Here is a 10,693-nt window from a genome sequence, read left to right as displayed (position 1 = left end):
AATTAACCTGCTGGAGGAGAAGGAAGAGGTGTAAAGACCCCTGGTGGTGTCCTGGGGGAAGGCAGCAGATTAGAGGAAGGGGCAGAAGAGTACAAATACATAGAGCTGTACCAGATGAAATAGGGGCCAACATTGTGGACCACCTAATTAACCATAGGGGCTGAGTACAGGCTAATGTTTTAAAGTGTCTTCGATTATCTAAACCTTCCACAGGGAAAATAAGTATGTCCTCAGTCAGTGCTGGAATTCTTCCTCTTACATTATTCCAGTTATAGCAAATCAGTAGAATTGCAGTAAAGTAAAAATTATGTTATATAAGGAAGATTTCCAGCCTCCACTGCCGTCCAGAAAACAACATTTTTCCGACCGCCATTGTTTACACGGTGCCAAGGGAACTTTTCATTTTGAGGACATTGACTTCTTTTATTTTAAGTGAGTTATGACCTTTCGCAGGTGAGCTATGGTGTTGTGTTGTACCATATGAGCTATTTTTGACAAACGCACCTTGGGCTTTTGAGAACACCGTTTCAAGAAATGAGCCAAAGCAATTGAGGAATAACTGTGAACATGAACTCCTACAGAGTAGGTTGTGTGTGCAGGGCTTTGCCATTGTAAGCGACCTGGTAAGAAAACCCAGGTAATCCCGAAGATACCTCGTTAACATCAAAACCGGCTTCGTCTGACAGGATCCCCGGAGGGTAAACTATTGAGGCCCAGTTCTCACTGCAGAGGATCGGGTTGGAGTCCCACCCAGGCCCATTCGCTGCATGTCAAGTGCCTCTCCTGTCTGGTACTCTCACTATTAAATAAAGCAGAACACAACAGCTGTATCACATTCAGCTACATACTGATCTTTCAGACAATAGGACATTAAAAATGACTCAGTTGTGGGTTTTTTTTATATAAATGTGTGGAAAATATCTTTGACTGATCTCACATAAAAACTAGGTGCACGTACATGCAACAGAACTGAGAATCGCATGTTATCTGATTGTGGTGATGAACTGCGGGACCTTACTCGAGCTCGATGTTCCTTCTTGTTCTTAGAAAACAGCAAAAAATACACACCTGCTCGCTTGCTCCAGTGCTTTCCACTGCATCGCATGGTTTTCCTGCAGAGGGGAGTGTGTACAGTTGTCAGGAGTTTATGCTAATTTGTTAAATCCCCTGCACACTGGGGGGCAGTGGATCTTGATGCAAAGACTTATGTATCCTAGAGCTTTATGAATCTACTTCATAAATAAACAGAGACAAGTGGCAAAAAAAAACTGGAGGGAACTTCGGGAAAGAGTTCCTGGTGAGTACAAGTCAGTCCGAGTCTGAGCCAGAAACGTTGGCGTGTCCAATGTTAGCTGCAAACAAGTGCTCTTTAGTTTCAAAGATTATTTTTCCAGATGTCTTTAAAGTCTTGTGGATCTAAGCCCCAAGTTTGGTTTTCGACAACCCTGCCCCCTACAAAATCATGACCCAAATACAAAACATTTCTACCTTTCCACAGAAATATATTTTTTCCCCCCGAACTGAACAGTTACAGTCCAAAGCATGTAGCTAACGAACAAAACAAAACTACATAGCTACAAACAAAACTACTTGACTATGAAATGTAAACATTACGGAGCTAAAATGCGATAGAAGTACTTGGTTATGTTTAGGCAACAAAACGTCGTTGTTCTGACGGGATGCTAACATCCACGCTAACATCCACGTACAACGTACGTATAACTTCCACAGACTTGTTAGAAAATGAATGATGAGGTATCTTAAGGCCTCATTCGGAATATCCAAACAAAATATGACGTTTACGTAAAACGTATCAAATATACTTGGCACATTCGGAGTACTAGTGGAATCTTTCTACGTTTCACATTGGTGCTCCCCAGATTGTAACTCCTTCCTAATTTGGAGAGCTTAAATTAGCTAGCTACCTGGCTGTTGCTCGCTCTACTGTGGTAGGACTTAATGAAATCTACATGTTCAAGTTGCCCGTGTTTTTGTCAAAGCTCTTGACGCTTTTCAAAATGGAAATTGCTTTGTTTGTTGCCCATCGCTGCGGGTTACCATTAACCAGCGTTGAAAGCAAAGATGCACATGCAATGTTTGCAACACCTGCAGCCGTACGTTCTCCCCGCACAGCATTTCGATCGCATCGCTGTGACAGAAGGAACCTGTTGGACGAGCGCCGAAGATAAGACTTGACAAGTGCTCTGAAACGCAGCACCGGCCCTGCATAGCAATGCCCCGCGGGGGGACAAACGTCTCCAGATAATTCCATTGTAAAGGCCTTTTTTCTTTTTTCACCAAAACGGGCTCAGAAATTTTAATTACTTCCGTAATGTGGATGATTAAATCAACGTGGTTAATCTCGGGGAAGCAAAGAAGGAGCCGGAATGCGACGGCGTCTCGTCACCCGGGGCACTCACTTTTCTGTCACATTTGGATTCAAGGCGGCGTTCGGATGTTATTTGTTTTGGCTCTGATATCAGGTGGCAAACGGAATGAAATGTGACTGTATTGTAAGCCGTAATTACCAGATAAGGACGTCTGTTTTCAGCACAAATCCATCCACCCCTCCTCTATCACAATCCGTCTCCATTCAGAACTGTTGTAAAGCAAAACAAGGTCACCACATTGTCCCCTTTGAATGGGATCAAACACATCAGTGCAGTGTTTCACTTTCATAAGCAAAATATTATAAACAAGGACATGCACACTCCATATTCCACTATTGTGCTGAATATTCCTCATTTGATACGAGTCATGTAACCATCATATTCTGAATGGAGCATTTTCAGATGAAGAGATAAGTGTTATATTGATATCATTCTTTGGACATTGTTTGCTCTTACGAATATGAACGGCTGCATTTAAACGTGAATATTAGTGGAATATTCATTTTAATCAGTAAAGCAAAAAGATACAGACATAATACAGAGGCATAATTGGCACCATTTCACATTGACTGAACAGATTTAAGAAAGCGTTTTGCTTGAAATATCGACGTATTTTTCCTCAAGAATGCATCACACCTCCTTGTAATTGACATAAATCATCACTATTGTCAAGACAAATCTGTCTCTTTTGATGATAAAAAATGTTCAGTATTTTTTATTTAACAAAATAGAAAAAATGAAATTCAAAACACAAACAGTGGCGTTAATCTGATTGTCTTTCGTCTTAGCATGAATGATTCCTAGCCAATCACACAACACATACCATACTACGGTATCACGTAACAAGTTTACGATATTGTAACGCTAGTTCTGCAAAGCCGGAGCCAGCGTGCGTCGTTCTCCACCATGGGGTAAGTATTAATAATGTGATTTCTCCATTTATTTTAACCATTATATATGTATGTATATATATATACACATCATTCTCAATAGAACTTAAAATTAAGCAAGTGTGATATTAGCCGAGGAACCAAACCTTATTTCCTGGCTTTCCAGAAGGATTGGCCTATCGATAGCATCAATTTGTTTGGCAGGACGCGCTATCGCCTCAATCCACCTTTCGTCCCTGCGTTGAATATTCCACAAAAGCCGGCAAATTATTCATCCCATTAACCGACCGACTCCCCAAACTCGCCTCTTTCCCCCAGTCCGCCCTTGTATGTAAATTCAAAAAGATACATTCCCATCCTCATTACAGATAGCGGTAATGAGAAACAGGGAAGAGAGCATGTACTTGTCACTTATTGGCTGGAGTGTGTTGATAAATAGTCCCAATTAGCGGTAACCTTCAAGGAGCCACTCAAGGTTTTTTTTTAACCATGAAATCAGCTTAGTTGCCGGGAAATCTTGAGCTCAAGTGATTGAGCGTCTGAGGAGGACCAAGTTTATCCTCAGTGGGGCACACCTCCAGAGTTTAAGTTTGCCAAAGTGGTGGGGGTTGTTTCGGAAGATGTGTCTTTTTGACTTCAGATTCATTGCTCAGAGACAGTGGACTTTCTGTTGAAGCTATAAGTATTGTTGGACCTCGATGTAGCAAGTCAGTCACCTCACTGGTCACGAAGGTCTTTGAAAGACCTGCATCATCAACATTACTGCCCATGTGAATGGACTGTATTTGGCAAATATGTGACGAACCAATCAGTCCCAAAGGGAGAGAAACATAATGTTTAACGTATTTAACAACAAAATGAAAGAAAATCACACCAAATAGAGAAAACAAACAACCAGCCAAGAAAAGACTTTGCACCTCAGCCTTCAAGAAAATCCAATACAAGGTTTCGGCAAATTTTCAAATCGTCCGTCAATCTCTCCAGCACAAGATTTCCTTTACCAATTCACGTATCAAAGGTATATCCATTTTTTTCCAAGATAATGCCACCCGAATGTTGAAGTCTTATGTATATATCTTTACCCTCTGATGAAGTTTGGTCACATTGTTTTCGTCCCAGCAGGAAAGTAAAAGCAAGGTACTGAAGCCGGACCCTATTTTCCCCAAGTTTTTGTGTCCAAGTGATTAATAGGGACAACAGAAGAAAACAGTATTGAGGGAGAACAGTGCAGCCGGCAGCCCTGGTGCAATGTAATCACTCTGGGCAATTCATCACCGTCAGCGGACGTCCACTAAAAGTGCTGTTTTTCACCACTGGCAGGCTCAGATTGTTATTATAAGTATCTGAAAACATTTTGTCTATTAATTTGTCATGTGAGAATTAAAGACCAAAAATTATACTTTCAAGTTTTCCAAGTTGCTCTAGTCCAAAATCAAGGCATTACTATAGCAATTAAACTGCTTTTTGTCTGTGTACAGATATGGTAAAGTCACGTCTTCCTGAGATTTAGTCGCTTTTCCCTCTGTGTGTGTTGTCATTTTCTCTGTGCTTTGTTTGCACAGGCTGTGTGTGCATGTTAGCGTGTTAGTTACGCGGGTTAGTGCATGTGATTCCCAGTGTGTGTGCACCACCGGCAAGCAATCCACCCGGTCTTCCCATCGGCATGAATTAGATCCACTGCGCAAAAAAAGAAAATATGATACTTTAAAGCTGTTCGCCTGTTATTTCCTTCTTCTAAACAGTGGTGAAAATCTCCAGGGTCAAATGCCAGGAGTGAGGTGAATTAAGATCAGATAAAATAAGACAAGATTAAACAATCCTTCGTTAGTCCCACAGCAGGTAAATTTACAGCAGCAGAGAGGATAGTACAATAAGACTTAAAACCTAATAAATATTTGTTCTGCACTGGGACGGTTTGCAGCTTGAGTGCGAAGCAGTCGGGATGAGGGTCAGCACCTCCCAGTCAGCATCTGAGGTCATGATGTTCCGCCAGAATCCGTGTTGGGAGTGAGTCGCTGCCCCCATGTAGGGGAGGTTCAAGTATCTCGGGGTCTTGTTCATGAGTGAGGGGAAAATGGGTCGTGAGATGGACAAGAGGTCTGGTGCGGCTGTTGTACCGGACTGTTGTACCGGACCAATTTACCAGTCCATCTACCTTCCAACCAATGAGGTTGTGAGAGTGACTGAAAGGAGGAGGATGCAAGCGGCTGAAATGAGTTTCCTCTGTCCGGTGGTGGGGTTCAGCCTTAGAGAAAGGGGGAGATGCTCAGAGATTTCCTTTGCATTGAAAGGAGCCAGTTGAGGTGGTTGAGCGATCTCATCAGGACCCTCCTGGAGGTGTTCCAGGCACGTCCAACTGGGAAGCGGCCCTGGGGTAGACCCATAAAATGCTGTGAAGGATTATATATCCCATCTAGCCTGGGTACACCCTGGAGTCACCCAGAGGGAGCTGGAAAGCGTTGCTGGGGAGAGGATTGTCTGGAATGCCCCCCTAAGCCTGCTTGCCCCCCGCAATCCAGGCCCAGATGAGCGGAGGACAATAGATGGATGCAATACTTGTTCTCTTTTGCCTCTTTGAGTTGAGTATTTTTGTATTTTCTGGTGTAGTGCTCAATACACCGAGAAAGTTGTCCAACTTAGTTAAGCAGTTCAGTTCAGACACTCACCTGTCTTGCTGTCATTACAAATATGTGAACACGTCAAGTGATCATGAACTCACAGCCAGAAAAATGAAGCCAAAGCTGAAGTGCCTTAAACTATTGGCAGTACACTTTTTTGGACTTTTTTGTGCAGTTGCGTCGAGTGCTGTGGGCTGAAGACTTTTGGACTTTATATAAAGACACTCATGTCCCTAGCACTTTTCAGCCAGAGAAAAACACTGAATTGACACTCGGTCGAAGGATGTTAAGGAGAAAACTCTGAGAAGAAGCAAAAAGCAGCTTTTCTTGTAGTAATTTTGTAATGTATCATACTAGTATGATAATACATTTTTTTCTCTTTGGTCTTCCAATTTAACTACTATTCCTTTAGCAGCCAAAAAGGCAAGGCCTCATAATTTAATCTTTTCTCAACCTCAGCTCAGTGATTCCTCTTTAATAATGGCCTGCCCCTTCCTCATGACCCTCACCCATCATCATAACATTTGAAAGCAGCTTGTTATTATTGTTCACTGACAATGAAAAAAAAAATACCAGGCAATATACCATAACACAAGTGAGTGATAGAAGAGGACCAAAACATTATGCCCCCTTTTCTGGTTCATACCTGTATTTCTGGTTCCTACTAGAACATGTTTGCATGCTTTTAATCTGTTTTTTCCATCCTGGCTACTTTAATATGACCTCCTGCCCCTCCCTCCCAAAAAGAACAGTCTGCTCAGAAGCTGAAAAAAGCTAAACATTTATTAGAAACACTGCCAAATGTATATATATATTAAAAAATAAATGAAAATCAATAAAACTTGTTACATTTATACAAAAGTATTGAATCCGGTTCCGATATTGTAGGAAACGGAGGCTTCCCAAAGACAACCAGCTTAGAATTGATCAAGTATAGCGACTGACAGATGTGATTTGTAATCACAGCCATTATTGGCAGACAATGGCGTCGATAATTAATGCCCGTTTTGTTTCGTGCCAGCAAAGTGTCACTTCATCGTGTCATCCAGTCGCGACATGAAGGATGCGGCTTCATCGCGTTTCTTAACAAGATCTTAAGCTGAGGGGAGCTCCTCGAGATGCTCACACATCAAAAGTAATTAATTCCTCTAAAGTCGATAACCGCGGTGTTAATTACACTTGTTTACATCTTCAGAAGTATAATCAGAAGGCCTCGGTGCGTATTCATGAGTCCTTGATTGTGGACCCAGTTTAAAGTAGAAGAAGGTTTCGACCCGAGGCACCTGATGCCGCTAAAAAGGAAATGGCATTAACGCATGACTAATGCTGGTAAGAGGGCAATTTGTCGGAACAGGAAAAGGATGATTCTGTTGAAATTTTTTTGATGTGTTATGATTGCTGTGTTACAACAACTCAGGGTAAGAAAGGATTCATCCAGTCTCTTCTATAGAATATGTAGTATGTAGGTGCTGAGGGGGTTTCTTTGCCAAAAAAAAGAGGCTGATTTAGAGGAGCTGCTTCCTAGGAGGAGTGTTTTTTATTTCTACAGTTAGCAAAAGGGTACTGGATAAATTCACCCCGTCGTATTTCAACACACTCAAGGCAGTTGGTGAAATACTCCTAAGATTTAAACCTTGTGATTCATGTACATCGATGTGAATCACAAGATATATTGCTTGGGGCGACATTAGGCAACAAAACCACTTAGTTAGGTTTAGTCAAATGTCATGGTTGGACTATAATAATACATACAGTTACCGAGTACCGATCCAAAAACGGAAAGCTAATTTGGATCATTGAGGCAAAAAAAACTTTGCCTGGTGTCATGGGTGAAAGTCCTATTTCGTTGGACTCCAACCTGTGAGTAGACTTTCTTGATCACTAAAGACCTTTGCCCATTTTTTTGTCCAAAATTGTCGGACATTAAAACATAACTATGACCTCACTCTGAAACTTTCGTCCATTGAACAGGTTGGATTTTCTGCAATCATCATATTGGTTTGTATACTTTTCAACAACAAGATGTACTACATCACATGCTCGGACCAAATGCAAATAAAAAAAACGTCCCCATTGGTAGTGTTGTTTTCTGTCTTCATGGGGAGTTGTGTTCTCAGAGTTAGAAACGATTGCTATTATTTTACAGTTAAATTAGTGAGATTGCACTGGGCTGCTCGGTGTGTGATCTCATTTCTGAGTCAGTCAGGGGGTTCAATATCGCAATAAACATTCTGCATAACTGCAGGAGTTGATCAATACCTGTGTCTCAGTAACAGAGACTTCCAACTCTAAAAACTCACTTTCCAGGCCGCAGTGTGTATTTACATACAATGTGGTAAAAAAAAACGTGATAAAAGTCAAATTAGGAGACATTATAAAGCATCTGCCTCGCAAAGCTTCTTACATACTTATAGCCATTCAATAAATCCACAGCTCTGCAAATGATGGTAAGAGCAATTCCCTCTAACTTTGTTTCAAAATCTATTTATGCTCCACAAAAGATCGGCAATCCACAAACTGCTGACGATGACGCCCTCCCACCCCATCATGCCGCCTCAGCAAACACGCAAACAAACATCGGCCCCGTAACTTTCCTCCGACTTCCAAAAACAGCTGCGTATGAAATTGGAAGGCTCAAATTAAAAATGCACCCATTTGTTTTGCTCGTCTCAGCCTTGACAGAGGGATCAGTGCAAGTCAGTGGGTGCAGTAGTGCAGTGGGGAGCTCCGAATCCAGATGGCTGTGCAGGGTGAACGCAGCACCCCGGAGCCTTTGGGTGGGGCCCTGGGCTTTGTTAATGAGCAAAGCTGGGGGGGGGGTTTATGTCTGGATGATGGCCACCTGTGGAACGTGGTCTGTGGGAGATGAAGAGGAGGCAATGCGATTGGGAAAAAGTGGAAGCAGCCGGGTGTTGTGTGTGGGCAAAGAAAAAAACGCACCTCAACATGTGTTATTATGTATTTTGCCATTTTCTTTCAAAATTATCACAATGGACTGTGGACAGGTCCGTACAGTCCAAAGACATCAAATGCCCCAATGGGATTGCAACTTAATTGACGCAAAAAAGGCGACAGTCGATCCGTGGTTTTACAGAAAAGCACAATGCCAACATTGCTCCCTGGCTTCTGGGCTGAGATTGTCACCACTGTTTGCACTATACTCACAGTGTTACAGTTGGGTTCCGCCGAAAGTCCATCTACCTTCCAACCCATGAGGTTGTGAGAGTGACTGAAAGGAGAAGGATGCAAGCGGCTGAAATGAGTTTCCTCTGTCGGGTGGTGGGGTTCAGCCTTAGAGAAAGGGGGAGATGCTCAGAGATTTCCTTTGCATTGAAAGGAGCCAGTTGAGGTGGTTGAGCGATCTCATCAGGACCCTCCTGGAGGTGTTCCAGGCACGTCCAACTGGGAAGCGGCCCTGGGAAGCGGCCCTGGGGTAGATCCGTGGTTTTACAGAAAAGCACAATGCCAACATTGCTCCCTGGCTTCTGGGCTGAGATTGTCACCACTGTTTGCACTATACTCACAGTGTTACAGTTGGGTTCCTCCAAAAACCAGGGGCAGGAAAGGCCACGTCAACAACACAACACCATGGTGAAATGAGGTTAAACCTGTCTGCAAGGCGGTGGGGAAGAGGGAGAAGGGATGTTCCAGCAGCAGCTTAGCTCCACCTCTGTCCATCAGCGGAAATTCCCCCTATACTTCAAAATAATTGAAGATATTTTATATCGAGAAGATACTTTTTTTGCTTCTTTGTCAAAATTAATATCCGCAATCAAAACCTGATCATTCCTTTTTTACACAATTGCAGTTTTTGGACGACTCTTTGAAAGCAGCAACAATTACTTCGAAGCCTCCTACACGCCATCACTTAACATTTGCAACTCTTGCTGCTAGGACCTGAACCTGCAGCAGTTTCTGGGGCTAAAGTTGATACGGCTTTTACTCATTTCTTCGGAACGGCTGTGGCTCACGGTCGTTCTATCCCCAGAAGCGTGCTATAGAGAGACATTGAACTTGGACAATTTGCTGCAGCCCACTACATCTCATGCTTCGCATTGGGTTAAACGCAGAGGGCAGATATCATGTATCTATGCATGTGACGCTATAAATAGTGGTACAACTGATGTTTTTTCGCCACAGTTATATTCTCAACAGTTCTAACAATACCCCTTCTTTGGGATTCCTCAATAGTGCCTGTTTAATTATCGAGGGTTAGATAATTTCTGCTCCAACAGCTCTGGTTGGTTTTTGTATCTGAGCTCCACCTTGATGAGCCCTCTGGTTCAGATCTGTATGGGCCTCCTTCCTAAGGTCAAAGTTAGATATCTTTACTACTCTGCTGCTGTCAAGATAAACTACTACAGAAGAGTTGGCACTGTTTCTCCCACTTGGTTTAATGAATCTCTTGATTTTGGGGGGGAATTTAATCTTCTTCTACCCTCTTCCTTTTGTTTTGTAATTCACCAGATAACTGCTGTTCAACACTATTTTCACTAGTTTGAAAACCCTCCCGACCTTCCTTACCTCCCTCCCACTCTCGGAGCAGAAACTGCTCGCCTGGCTACACCTGTTAATCTAAATCAAGGACTGATGAGATATGAGCCAGAGCTGATTTATGTCGCTTCTCATGACATGCTAGCAAAGTCTCACCTGGTGTGTGTGTGTGTGTGCGTGTGTGTGACTGTGTGTGGACGGTAAAAATGGATGGAGCAGACTGGAGGTTTGACCTTGGCAGCTGCTCTCCTGACAATTAGTCATTCTTAAAAAAAAAGAAACTAGTTTGGGTAAATGTGTG

At 42.7% G+C, this 10,693-nt stretch overlaps 1 long non-coding RNA gene across 1 annotated transcript; it reads right to left on the bottom strand.

The window, feature by feature from the left end:
• Positions 1 to 608: 608 nt before the first annotated feature.
• LOC311009752 lies at positions 609 to 9,510 on the bottom strand. The gene is made up of 3 exons (XR_014596691.1): positions 9,423 to 9,510; positions 1,069 to 1,112; positions 609 to 799 (listed from the first exon to the last, which is right to left on the bottom strand). It is a non-coding gene; the product is annotated as an uncharacterized lncRNA (long non-coding RNA).
• Positions 9,511 to 10,693: the final 1,183 nt, after the last annotated feature.

This window comes from Eutrigla gurnardus (genome assembly GCF_963514095.1).
Source record: "Eutrigla gurnardus genome assembly, chromosome: 24".
Taxonomy (NCBI): Eukaryota; Metazoa; Chordata; class Actinopteri; order Perciformes; family Triglidae; genus Eutrigla; species Eutrigla gurnardus.
This window is presented reverse-complemented; position numbering and strand designations above follow the sequence as displayed.